Source organism: Mauremys mutica, chromosome 1, assembly GCF_020497125.1.
Source record: "Mauremys mutica isolate MM-2020 ecotype Southern chromosome 1, ASM2049712v1, whole genome shotgun sequence".
Classification (NCBI taxonomy): Eukaryota; Metazoa; Chordata; order Testudines; family Geoemydidae; genus Mauremys; species Mauremys mutica.
Window position 1 is genome coordinate 85372589 of NC_059072.1, and position 13610 is coordinate 85386198.

The 13610-nt window shown below is 40.2% G+C and overlaps 1 protein-coding gene across 1 annotated transcript in view; it reads left to right on the top strand.

The window, feature by feature from the left end:
* The first annotated feature begins 350 nt into the window (after positions 1-350).
* The window catches only part of LOC123367113 (dynein axonemal heavy chain 12-like), a 61987-nt gene continuing 48727 nt past the window's right edge, over positions 351-13610 (top strand). The window contains exon 1 of the transcript XR_006578312.1: positions 351-460. The gene's annotated coding sequence lies outside the window, so the exon portion shown is untranslated. The remainder of the gene's footprint in view (positions 461-13610) is intronic.

The window sequence follows — 13610 nt, forward strand, 5'->3', positions numbered from 1 at the left end:
TTCATGATAAAGAGATTGCACTACAGTACTTATATGAGGTGAATTGAAATATACCATTTCTTTTGTTTTATACAGTGCAAATATTTGTAATTAAAAATCAATATAAAATGAGCACTGTATACTTTGTATTCTGTATTGTAATTTAAATCAATATATTTGAAAATGTAGAAAACATCCAAAAATATTTAAATAAATGGTATTCTATTATTGTATAACAGTGAGCTTAATCTTGATTAATTTTTTTAATCGCTTGACAGCCCTAATTTTTTCCTTTGGTTTTCTAGTAATTTAATTGGGTATTGTACTGAATATATCATCATCTTTTTTAGCTTTCTGAAAATGATAATAGAGAGAAGTTTTCCTGGCATGAAAGAGTAAATCATGCACAAAGTTAGCTGAAGAACATTTTATACATCACTCATCCTGTTCCATCCATGAAGCTGTTCAATTTCCCTACAAGGTAAGAGACCGATTTAGGTTCAGTTACATACAGATGAAAAGTTATAATGCTCCTTTATTCAAATTATACATTTTTAATGAAAAAAGTGGAAGTGTCAAAATGTTTTTCTTCAAAAAACAATATAAGGAATAGCAAAAGCTGTGCAGATTAAAGCGCAAAGTGCTTTTCTACTCTCAAGAGATGCACATGCTGTCTATTTTAATGCAAGTATGTCAGTAAAGTCTTGTTATCCCGTTGAGCATTCTAGTTAGTTTGCAGCTTCCAGGTATAGAAAATTGTCTTATCGAAGCTAAATAGGAATTAAATTAGTAACAGAATGGTTTCATTATATTATGAGCAAGAGAGCAAAGTTCATATTACTAAAGTAATGACTTTGTGGGAGGATATAAAAACCTCTTTGAATAGATATATAACCCATATATTACTTCTTCTCGAGGTACCAGATGGACAGACTGGTAAATATTGAGAACCTCTGTCAGGTTTTAGCCTATGAGCTAGTTAATCACATGTCTTTAGTTGCCAAAAAAGAGCATTTATCCTGCAGGAAGAATTGTTGAAAGACTATTGTTGCATTATAAAAAAAAAACAGACAATACAGAATTCCTGATGCCTCAGGACAATAAGGTGAGACTGTAATGTCCCTTAGGAAACAGTTTTATTTTATTTATTTTTTCCGCTAGTTTTGCATTTCCTTATTTCCACAGGCAACTGTAAAATGTGGAATATGAAATGCATACAGCAGCTCTGCAGTCATAAATGATTGGAAGTGTTCGATGTCATATGAATGCATTATCTCATTCATATATTTCTGTTTTGTATTGCATAGGCTTAATCTGCAGCTTTGACTAGTAGTGCACAATGCATGATGATGTACATAATGTTCTATGTCATGCAAGTGAAAAACAGTATAAGATAAAATAGTTTAGAGGAAACATCAAGCAAGATTAGCATTATTCTTGTGAAAAAATCACTACTAATCAATAGCTATAAACAGAAGAATGGATAGTGGATTAAATATGAAACTGATAAGTATACATATACTATATGCCTGACAATGACATATGTGGACGTGTTTTAAAGTTAACATCAAAACATCATGTAATGGTAGATTATAATGTCAGGCTGTCTATTTATTGAATTAGCATTTAATGCTGTAGTGGCCAACTCTTAGAATAAAGGCTAGCAAATTTGTCCAGTAATATTTAACAACGGGCAATGGAGCAAGGAGACCTAATGTGTGCGAAATATAAAGCAAATGGGAGTCTCTAGGCCTCAATATTCTTATCCTTCTGACTCTCGCTTACAAGCAATCTATTTTCACTGACATGTCTCTCAGATGGGACTGATTATTTTTTGAACTATATTAGATTGTCTTCATATTTAATGTTTAACATTATATGGCACTAATATTGTTCAGAAATGTTAACGTAGTAAATCTTCATATTGCATTACTATTATGTTGTCTAATTGTAATAGAATTCAGGTTATTGAAATTTCTGGGCCTTGATCATAATGTCTTAGGTAATTAGGTAAAAAGTGCACTTCAGGAAAAAATATATATATTGTATTCAGTGTAATCATGTATATTGAAATGAATCACAATATTGTTTTTAATGACATTTTTTAATCATTGAGGTTTTGGGGAATTTCCAGGAAGGGCCATGGTTGTACAAACATTTATTTTTACCACTCAGTCTATAATTACTGGTAATCAAGATATTGAGACACAGCTTTCGTTGCAGAAACAACATAATTTAGAAAGGATCCAGTACAGTAGGTGACATTTGGGAGTGTTAGTAGGAAAAAATAATATAATGGAATATAATATATAATGTGCTATTTTTCTGCCTTACTAGGTTAGAAATTAAGCAGGTAAAACTTGTATTTGCCTTAGATTAAATTTTATGATCTAATTTACTCTTCTGCCTTTTTTGCTGTGTATTTACTTTTTATACTTCACTCTGGCAGGAGAAAAATGTTCTTATCCAGTTTCACTAATACAATTTACTAATTTTTTTTTCAGTGCAAACATTGCAAGAAAATGTTCAAATCCAAACACAATTTTTAAAAAAAAGGATACATTTTTTATTTATATTAACTTTTGTAATATTTTTAAAGCTTAAACTTTGGGTTTTAACTATTTCGCAGTGTCCTTTTAAATGCCTCAGTTGTCAAAGGCTCATATTTGCAAATAAAACCTCTGTGTATTTTAAACCATGCTTGCATACTGGTATAGTGTAGAATTTTCAAAAGCATTTCAGTGACTTAGAGCCTAAGGCCCATTTTCAAAAGTGACTTAGGTTATGGCTTCAGTGCATAATTAACCCGGGTAATTGGCATGTGGCCCTTAGCACCCGAGTTAACTTAGCCTGATGCAAGTGTCCCTGCAGCAAATCCTTACATGTGTTACTGTGCTCTCACTGTTTCTGCATTTGCCTGTGTGTCCAGAGTCATATCCCATGGTTCTCTGTGTTGAGATGCTCTAGGATTCTTTCCCAGTCAATTGTGGAAGAACTTGGGGGGAATTGTGGGAAGGCATTGGAGGACTATCAGCACTCAAGTGATGATGTGTGCATCCTCGCTTCAAAATGAGTGGGTTCCAGCCTGAGTTAGAGACCAGGCTCTGTTTTAACCTATGCCCTCAGCCAGGTAAACTAGTCCAGGCTTAAAGAATGAAGAGTACTTGTGGCACCTTAGAGATTAACACATTTATTTGGGCATTAGCTTTCGTGAGCTAAAGCCCACTTCACTGGATGCATGCAGTGGAAAATACAGTAGGAAGATATATATACACAGAGAACATGAAAAACATGGGTGTCTACTACACTGCAATTAAACACCTGTGGCTGGCCCGTGCCAGCTGATTCAGGGCTTGGGCTAAGGGGCTGTTTAATTGTGGTGCAGGCATTTGAGCTTGGGCTGGAGCCTGGACGCTCGGACACCAAGGGGGCAGGGTCCCAGAGCTCACGCTCCAGTGTGAGCCCGAACATCTACACCACAATTAAACAGTCCCTTACCCTGAGCCCTTTAGGGGCCACACAAATTTCACTGGCAGTCAATGAAACTGTGGCTCCTAAGTGCCTTGATCTTGTCTGAAAAAGGAACTTAGGCTCTTAAGTCAGTTAGGCACTTTACCCATTGTCCTCTGTTACAAAATTAATTAAAACGTCATTCTTTTGAAATGTGATTTGACAGTAAATACCCTGGTATTATTTAGAATAGTTTAATTTATTTAATCAAGTCATGGGATGAACTAATCCAGTTGTAGTGCAGTGCCAAAGTCCAGTTCAGTGTGAAAAGGCAAATTGTGACATCCTATGTCTAAACTTAAGTAATCAGCATAGTCTTTGGAATGGCAGCTCTAGGAATCCCAAAGCTAGAAGTGAGGGAAGAGGAATGCTTTTTGACGATCACTGTTGTTCTTTCCCCCTTATGTTCTTTCTAAGTGTCTGCCCATTCTTCTTTCTGCATCCATCTATCTTAGTCTAATAAGAGGCTGGTGAAAATATTCGGGGGCTGGGGGAGAGAGGGGCTGAATCCACCTGGCACTCACGCTGCAGCCAACGGCTCCTGTGCCACAGGGCAGGGCCTGGCTCTCTGCTCCAGCCTGTTGACTCTTGCTGCTCTCAAATTTGGAGGAGTCCACCTCAGCATCACTTGATGCACATGTCTGCAGGAAGGCAGGGCCCTCCACTTGTGATGCTCTGCCGCTCTGTCTTCCTGGCTCCGGCACTGCCAGATATGGAGTCTCAGGATCTCCCCCATTCCCATGGAACTGTCCTCCTGCCCATCACCTCAGGATCCCCATTGCCCCCAGGACTCTTGCTCCATCCCAGCAAATCTTCCTGGGAAATGCCACTCAGGAGCCAGGACCCAGTGCCGCTTTCAGAATGGCAGATCTATCTAAATCCATAGGCGCCGATTCTGTGGGTGTGCTGGGGCTGGACCCACCAGCAGCCAAGCTCCCCTCTCCTACCCCGCTACACCTCCTCCTCCGCCCCTGAGCGCGCCATGTCCCCTGCTCCTCTGCCTACCTCCCAGCACTTCCCCCCACACCCCGGTCTCCACCAAACAGCTGTTTGGCAGCGTTAGCACATTCCGGGAGGGAGGGGGAGGAGCGGGAACGTGGCGCACTCACGGGAGAAGGCAGGGAAGAAGCAGGGCCAGGGCGGGGATTTGGGAAAGGAGTTGGAATATTGGCAGGGAGGAGGTGGAGTTGGGGCAGGGACTTTGGGGAAGGGGTTGGAATGGGGGCGGGGAAGGGGTGCAAAGAGGCAGGGGCAAAGTGGGGGTCGGGCCCCCATGTGAAAGAGGGGAAGTCGCCGCCTATGTCTATACCTGCTGGGAAATGGAATCCAGCATGGAGGCAGGACTGTGACACCCTTCCTACTGCCTTCCTGGCCCTGGCACCACCAGACGTGGGGCTTCACCTGCTGAGCTGGGCGGGTGCATGGGTGGGCAGGGTGGCTCAAAAATAGATCTCTAGCCCTAGCCACCCGCAGCCTATGCATAGTCTTTTTTTTTTTTAATCTCTCTGCCTTTTTGGTTCTGCCCAACAGCTGGACGGTGGGAAAATGGTGCTGGTGTCCTTTGTTGATGTACATGTCCTTTGACACCAGCTGTAAGTTAAACTGACTAGTATTGTGCAAACCCAGTCCATTTTACTTGCAGCATGTGAGATGAGTAAAGCATTTCAGAATAGGAATCATAGCATTGTCTCTCCCATGTACTAGCTCCAGATGTCTTTAGGTGTGGGTGGGAAAGGCTATGCAAAGCCTATCGGTGTTTTTAATTAGAAAGAACCTGTTACCTTTGGATTTCCAGTCAGACCAATGGGCCTGAAATGCCGTGGGACTAGAAAGGTGGGGTGTGTGCCTCCTGCTCCTTTAAACTTCGATCCTTTGAAGAAGCACAGTTACAAATGGCACTTTGCTGCTGTTGCCATGGGCTAGTGCTGTAGCACTTTTATAACAAGAACTTTCACTTGGGGCCCCATTAGATGGGAGAAGCCTTAAACAGGGAGAAAAAAAGTCTAGGGTTTTTTTTTATAGATGTTGTTAATGTTCAGTTTCTTTTCATGAAGCAAATAAAGGGCTTCCAATAACATACAAGATTTTGGAAACCTAATAATATAGTAATTAGCTAATCTCCAGTGCCAGAATCACATCAGTACCTGGAGGGATCCCTGTGAAGCAGCAGGAGTTGGTTGTGTGTGGGTTGGTTTTTTGGACTACACCACTATGATGAATTCCAAGGTTATTGGGAGTACAGTTGCCACAGTACCATGAAAATTAAGACAGGCATTTAATTACTGTTATTAAATTATTTGGTGTTATATCATACAAGTGCAGCATGAAACACAATATAAGGACATCTCATTTATGTTCCAGCATGTATTTACTGTGCACTTTCATTACATATTTGTAGAATGTACTCATGAGGAGATGTTTATATTTTATATTAACTACGAGAGATCCCAATTTTAAACTAGAGTGAATTTAGTTAACCTTCTTGAACGATCATTGTCAGTGGATAAGGGATTAGATGGATCAATAGATGGGTGTTGCAACTTGCCATGGAGACTAGCAGATCCTGACTATTTCAGACGAAGGATGATAGTAAATTTCAAAATTGAGGGCCCAGCCTGGGAAGCACACTGCCAGCAGCTCTCTCTCTTTTATTATACCAAAGAAGCTTCAACTTGAACACATTTACACGCTGCAGCATTGCATAGGGGGAGAGGGTGTTCTCTCAAGTAGGCAGGTTGCAAGTCATTTAGAACTTTATAAACCCAAGGTGATGCCTTAAATATCCACCTAGAAAGCAATAGGTAGCCAATTCAGAGAATTACATCACTTAATAAGCAGGCTGCCACATTTCACACTAGTTTCAGTTTCTGGGTTGATTTAAGATAAAGTTGGAAGAAGAGCACATTGCAGTGGTCTAATCTCCAGGTGACAAAGTTATGCATCAGAGTAGCAAGAATCTACATCTGAAAGAAGTGGTCACATTCTCCTGGCCAAGTGACGATGAAAAATGGTCATTTTTTAAACTGCTTCTGTGTGTTAATCTAGCAGCATTTTGAAATCTAACAATCCCAGCAGTTTGAATTCTATTAACAAATGGCTGAGACACATCCTCAGTATAAAATAGGCAAACATGCTCAGTATAATATGGAAGGTATCTTTGCCATATCTACAGGCTGCTTCCTGCAAGTTACCAGCATTACCTTATCTGGACTGAGTTTCAACCAGTTGCCAATGATTTCAACCAGAAGTTTAATCCATTTCCTAATCTCAACCAAACACTGGATCAGAGATTCAACAGCAGTGTCTAGGTTAGGTGAGATTGATACACTTTGACATCATCACCATGTTGATAGCTCTGCAGCCCATACATCCTCACTCACCCTCTCAACAGGGGAGACAAGATGAGATGCTATGAAAATCCAGATGATAGTTCCCCTAAAGATGAAGAGCAATCGCACAAGGCCACTTCCTGGGAAAACTACCACAAAGAAACTGAGCTGCCCCAGAGAAGTTGTGTCCATACTTGGTATGCTCTTCATGTGAGTTATCAGAACTTTGTGATCATTGCTATTGTGTGCGCCTGATAGATCTAAAAATAGCAGCGTGGACACTCAATCATCATCTGTACCCAGGCTGCAGGATCTTCCATTTACACCACCACCTCCGTTTCTGTCCTCTTTTTCATGTCTGTACTCAGAATAAAAAGGGGTCATGTGAGGCATCTAAAGGCGTTAATAGTTATCTCCCACAATTTTCTCTACAGTCTTAAATAAAAATAGAAGATTAGATAGTGGATGATTGTTGGCCAGATTTCCAGCATCAAGTGATGGTTTCTTGAGCAAAGGTCATACAACAACTTCCTTAAGAAAAGATGACACCCTACCCTCCCTTGGGGAGGAATTGAGAGTCATGACTAGTAATGGCCCAAGTTCTTTCCTCACTGACCAGAAACCAGGAAGGACACAGGTTCCAAAGGGAGGTTGCGGAATGGAAGACTTGTGACAATGCCTCAGTGAACATCACTGACTTAAATTCAACCAGAGAGAACTTACCATTTGTCCCTTCCTGCATCGATGGAAGTAACAAGCTTGACCCTATATCCACTTTGTTTTATTTATCAAGAAAAAGGCAGTTTGGATTAACCTAGCTTCTCCCCCTTTCACAGTAAGTGTACTGACTGAGGACAGGTCTATGTTTCTATTGACAGATGTTCCATAGGCACTGTAATTGTCATAAAAAAACACTTCTGAAAAACTAACTGATTGGTTTTCACAATGCTGTAGCCTGACAAGCCTGCAGCCTGAAGACCATGCCAATGAATTTTATCTTGGAGGTGGAAGGCTTGCATGGTCAGCATTTAGATCTGTCTTAATTCATTGAGATGTAAAGCAGTCAAATGGAAACCCAGAGGTACTTGTTGAGGACATTTTCAATACTTCCAACTATTTGTTTATGTATTATTGCAGGTGGAATCAAATCTAGTGTTGATCTTCTTCAGCTGACGAGTTTGTCATTACCTTGGGAAAACAAAGTCTCCAGTGCATGCTCAATTCCCTATGGATAGCTGAGGATTGCTGTAATTTTGAAACCAGTGTTCCAATCGAAGGTGTGTGTGGGACTTGACCTATATGCTTTATTAGGTTAATGTCCTAGTTTGAGGATCTTCTCTTGTTATCTGGGCTGAGTCTGCCAGCTTTTATGGTAACTAGTAAGAAGAAGTCTACAGGATTTCCTGTTAATGTTTGGCGCGAATGACTTGGTACTAATGTAAAGAAGACTATAGCCTTTTATTTATCTGACTTACCATGCATAATATATTCATATGTATACTTCTCTTTATCTTACCGGTCCTGGTTTGGCTACCTGCTTCACCATCTATTCAGTTTTTTCCCCTAACTCCCCCATATCCTGTCTGTGGAAGGAATTTCAGCATTCAGCTGGATATATGAAACTGCCTAGGAATTAGGGTCTTTCCAGTTCAGAGAATTTGTTTGTGGAGACTGTCCCTCGTACTTTTTAATCTCCTCTCCAAGAACAGGAATATTTTATCTTTAGACAAGGAAAAATTATTTGCCTGTTATTTTGCTCCTCTAAACTTATAATTTGACAAGATTAATAATTGCCCTCATGCCTTCTCCTCAGCCTTCATACTTGAATATTTTCCAGTGACTTACTTTATGCTCATTCTCCCGTGTGTGTGTGTGTGTGTGTGTGTGTGTGTGTGTGTGTGTGTGTGTGTTTATTTGGGTTCTAAATTATGCTCCGGGGATAGGGAGCTCTTTACCTCTCCCTCATGAGGGAGCCAGGCTCCGGAGGAACAATTCTAATCACTTGTCCACGGACATCTACACCTTTACATTTGGATTTCCAGTAAGAAAATATGATTGTGCCAGTTTCAAGATGGGGTTTCTCATTCTATTAAGTAAATTAAAATTATTTTTGCTGCTGTCACTGCCTACTAGTATTTTTCTGTATTTGCTTATTCTAATTGGGGTTATTATGCAAGGATTTCTGGCTATTATTCTTTTATTTTTAATGTGTATGATAATCACTTGACCTTATGTCTAGGTTTATCATTACTGTAATCTAAATTAAGATGTCACGGCCACCATCAGTCTCAGACTGACAGTTAGAACACGGACCTTGCTGTAATTTATTTCCTATTCAAGTACAAATTTTAATACCTAAATAATAATATAAATAATAACCACCTAGGTTGAAATCTAGATATGATCATACAGAATACCACCAGTCTGGTCCTCCACTGGGGCTACCTGTTGCTGTGAAATGCTCATTGTGCCTCTGGCCACTGATAAGATTTGTTCCTGATCCTCCTTCAAGCCAGGAGCAAAACATAATCTTAAAAAAAATAAATAGCCTGATGGGGCTAGACAGTATCACCCATATCTGCATGAAGTCCTGGCCTTTGCTATTCTGCATACACGTGTGGTCGTGAGACCACAGTTAGAGTTGCACCAGAGATTTCAGTTTAACAGGAAAGACTTTGGGATCTCTGATGAATGTTTGGGAATAGAAATAAACAAAACATAGATAACCTAATTTGGAAGGAATTTAATTGTCTGTATATATAATATGTAGGTCTGTTTTGACTAAATTAATTGGAGAAAACCCCATATTCTACTATTTATTTGGTTTAGTGAGAACAATATTTCCACCAAGAGCAATATTTCCTGTCAAGCAGATGGCCTGGTATTTAAAAGCTTTGTTCAAATATGTTTATGTACTGCCATTATTTTTTGGATTTGGTGGTATTTAAGTTGATTTTAGAGGCCACCATGGACATAGATAGGGCACTCTTCCTTTCCTCCTCATTCGGTACTTGCGTAAAGTGACCTAGCAGATTGCCAAGTTGCATATTGCCATAATGAGCAACGTTTTAATCACTGGAGCACTGCGTGAAGTGAAGCGAATGACAAAATGAAAACACACAAATGATGGCTGCTGTTGCTATAGCCTGGTGAATCAGGCATCCAGGAGTTCAATGGCAGCTTCATGCATATAAATCTGATTTTTCATTCACCTTTGCCACTAAAGACCCAGAACTAACTTAAGCACTCCAAAGGGTGAACGTACTGTAGGAGCTTCCTCCTATCACACTAAGTGCACAAGACCAGTAAAATGACAACTTCAGAGAAGCAAAATTAGAGAGAAATAATTTTCCCATATGGGGGGCATTTTCAGAAAACTTTCAAAAAGAAATTTGAGGTTTTTAAAAGTCTGACACATTTCTATAAATGTTTATGAAGTAAACTAAATTTGAATCTTGTTCTGCATAGCTGAAAGATGGCTGTATTAAGTCACTGGCCTTTTCCTCACTGAGCATTTTCTGGCATTTTCAACCAGCATGTCAATTAGATCTGCCCTGACTAGAGTTAGATGGCATAGTGATACACATGCCTGTGATCAGTCTACTGTGTCACTCCCATCAGTGCTAATATTCCCATCAGTGCTGGAGCAATAGTAGGAGAATTTCTGACAATGCTCAGTGTATATGCAGTCATTGCACCACTAGCTCCTGTACCTTAGCTGTGTATATACTGTAATACTGGTGAGCTGAACTATGGGCATAACTAACTTAACATTTGTTTTTGTTTGGCTTTCTCTGCTCTTTTCAGTCCAGTGAGTACCAGTGATGTTCTTATGGAAAAGATCAGGAATGGACTGACTGAGTTGAAAAAAGTCAGGAATTCTTTCATATATTGGAATTACTAGATTTGCCAAATAATTTTTCTCCTTCAATTTTGATTACAGACAAAATGGCTGCAAAATATTCTCCCTCATCACTGCTGCATCTTTAATAACATGAGTATGTGTAAGTTAGGCTAGTAGTAGTTCCTCCTTTCCATCCTTCATTTTTATTTTTCCTTAGTCATTTCTTCCCTTTTTTCAATTTCCATGCCAGTCGGATATGTACATGAGACTACAATGTTATTGAATATAAAGACAGTACCAGCAACTCCACACCTTTGTGTATATAATGGGATATTCAATACAAGGGACAGGCTAAATAATAAGTCGTGTCAAAAAAAGCCAATTATCTGAATTCCAAACTGTATAGCACAGCATGTTTACATTAAGCTTTAAAATAAAGTTTTCCTTTTCTTGAACTCTGTTTCCATTCAGCTTCTTCAAAAAAAATCTCACCTTACATCTGTCCCTTATTATTCATAGATTTTAGGGCCAGAAAGAACCATTAGAACATCCAGTTTGACCTTCTGTATAATACAGGTCATGAATTTTCACCTAGATAGTCTTGTGCTAAGCTCAATAATTTGTGTTTTGATTAAACCATACCTTCCAGGAAAGCATTCAGACTCTTGGTAGTTTGTTCCAATGGTTAATCGCCCTCCTTGTTAAAAATCAGTGCCTTATCTCTGATTTGAATTTATCTGCTTTTAATTTCCATCCCTTGGTTCTTATTGTGCTTTTTTTGCCAGGTTAAAGAGCTCTTTAATAGCTGGAATTTTTTTCCCCGTGAAGGTACTCGCACACTGTAATAAGTCATTTGTCTTTTTTATAAGCTAAACAAACCGAGGACCTTCATTTTCTCACTGTAAGGTATTTTTTCAGTCCTAAATGATTTTTATGGCTTTTTTTCTGAATTCCTTTCAGTGTTTCAAAATCCTTTTTAAAATATAGATACCGGCACTGGACATATTATTCTAGTATGTCTCACCAGCACTGCATACAGCAGTAAAATCATCTTCCTTTTCTTACTCATTACATCCCTATTTATATCTCCAAGGATGGCATTAGCCCGTTTTGCAACAGCTTCACAGTAGGAGCTCATGTTTAGTTGTTTGTCAACTATGTCTCCTAAATCCTTTTCAGAGTCACTGCTTTATAGGCTACATCAAATACAATGTCCTTTTTTTCCCCCTTTCAGTTTTACCACCCTCAGTTTTCTCCTTTTTCCTCATGATTTCCCCACATTTACAACATCTCGTCCCTATCTTTTTACCTTCTCTGTTATCTCAAACTCCAGTTTTTGGATGCAAGTTTTCTGTGTTAAGGTGGTGGGCAGGGCTCTACTCTGCTACAGCCATTTAGTTACATTTAGTGGAATATTGATTTTTCAGCATGTGCTGTAAAAGTCAATATTTCAGTAGACAGAACAAAGTAGAATCATTATTACATGGGTCAGTCAGTCATATTACATATATGACTTCAGTGCCATGCTTAGCATAGATAATTGGCCTTCTCCATGTATTCCAGTCTTCTCCTCATCTGTTCTCTTCTTCACACTCCATAGGGAGAATTCCAGTCTCCCAAGCAGTTTCTCTAAGGGTGGTTAGCTCTTCTCTCTTGATAATCACTTTTTCATCCAGACTAGCCACCATAAATTGTCTCTGTCGTTCAGTTTTTTTACATGACCATCTAATTTAGGTTCTTCCTCCCCAACATTGTTCATATATATTTCTTGCACATGCTTCTGTACTGCTACTTCTATGGCTCAGCCTATGACAGGGCAGATTCTGGGTTCCTACTGCTCACTCGCTCCAACAGGCAGAATGATGACCAGTCACCACCTAACAGTTTCTTGTCCCCCTCCCCAGAGCTCCTTCCTGTCACTTCCCCAGTTTGATTTCATCCTCACTCAGAGTAACACACAGGGAAGCAACCTCTATGACCTCCACTGGCTGCCATTTGATCTCTTCTTAGGAGGTGTTGCTAAGAAACAAAAGAAAAACCCTCATCTGCGCCTTTTATCCCTGGGTGTCATAAGCATTTTTTAAATCTCCCTATCAGTAACATCCACTACCACAGTAAAGCAAGTCAGCAGCTGAGAGCAGTTTCTGGGGCTGGGGCAAATAGACCTTTTAAGGAAAGAGAGGCCCAACCAGCAGCAGTGATAGCAGGGGTGTCATCGTCCCAGGCTGACCCAGGGTGCCCCTTAAAGGCAGTCATGGTGTTGCAGGTGAGTCCTTACTTGATTTTTCCCTTATCCAGGGTATCAACACGTCCAGACTGACTGTTAGATGCTAAAGAGCACTACGTGTTGGAGGGTTTCATTTCTTAACAGAAAAGCCAAGGAAAGCCATAAACAAAATGCTCACTCCCGCATTTTAGCTGGGTGACCCAGTCATTCTTTGTACATTTGTCCCTGAACTGAGTCTAGTGTTCACCTCTATCCAGACTTTTCACTAGGGGTTCTCTTAGTTCCAGTCTTTCCCCTGGTATTAGACCTCTTGCTTCTTGTGGAGTAAGATCCTGCTCTGGAGTCAGGGGTCCAGGCAGGGCCATCTACTGCGACTCTTCCAGGGACAGCAGGTGATCCTTGCCAGGCTGGGCTGCTGGCCAGTGTCTGCAAGACCCCTGGCTCAGACCATGCCCTCTTGGATGCCTGCCATATGCAGTCTCTGTTTAGGAAGCTCCCCACTCTACAAGCACCTCTTATAGGCTCCCCATTCTAGTGGGTTACCTGGAGAACTCACCCTCCGGATTCCCTGCTTGGCCCTTTTACTCAGGCATCTCTTGGGATCTCCTCTCCACAACAGCCTCCTGTTTCCCTTGGGAGTCCCCGCTTCACCGAGCTTTGGTAAACTTTATTAGTTCTAGGGGCTCATTTGCTAATCAGCCACCTGTGGCAGTCAGCTATT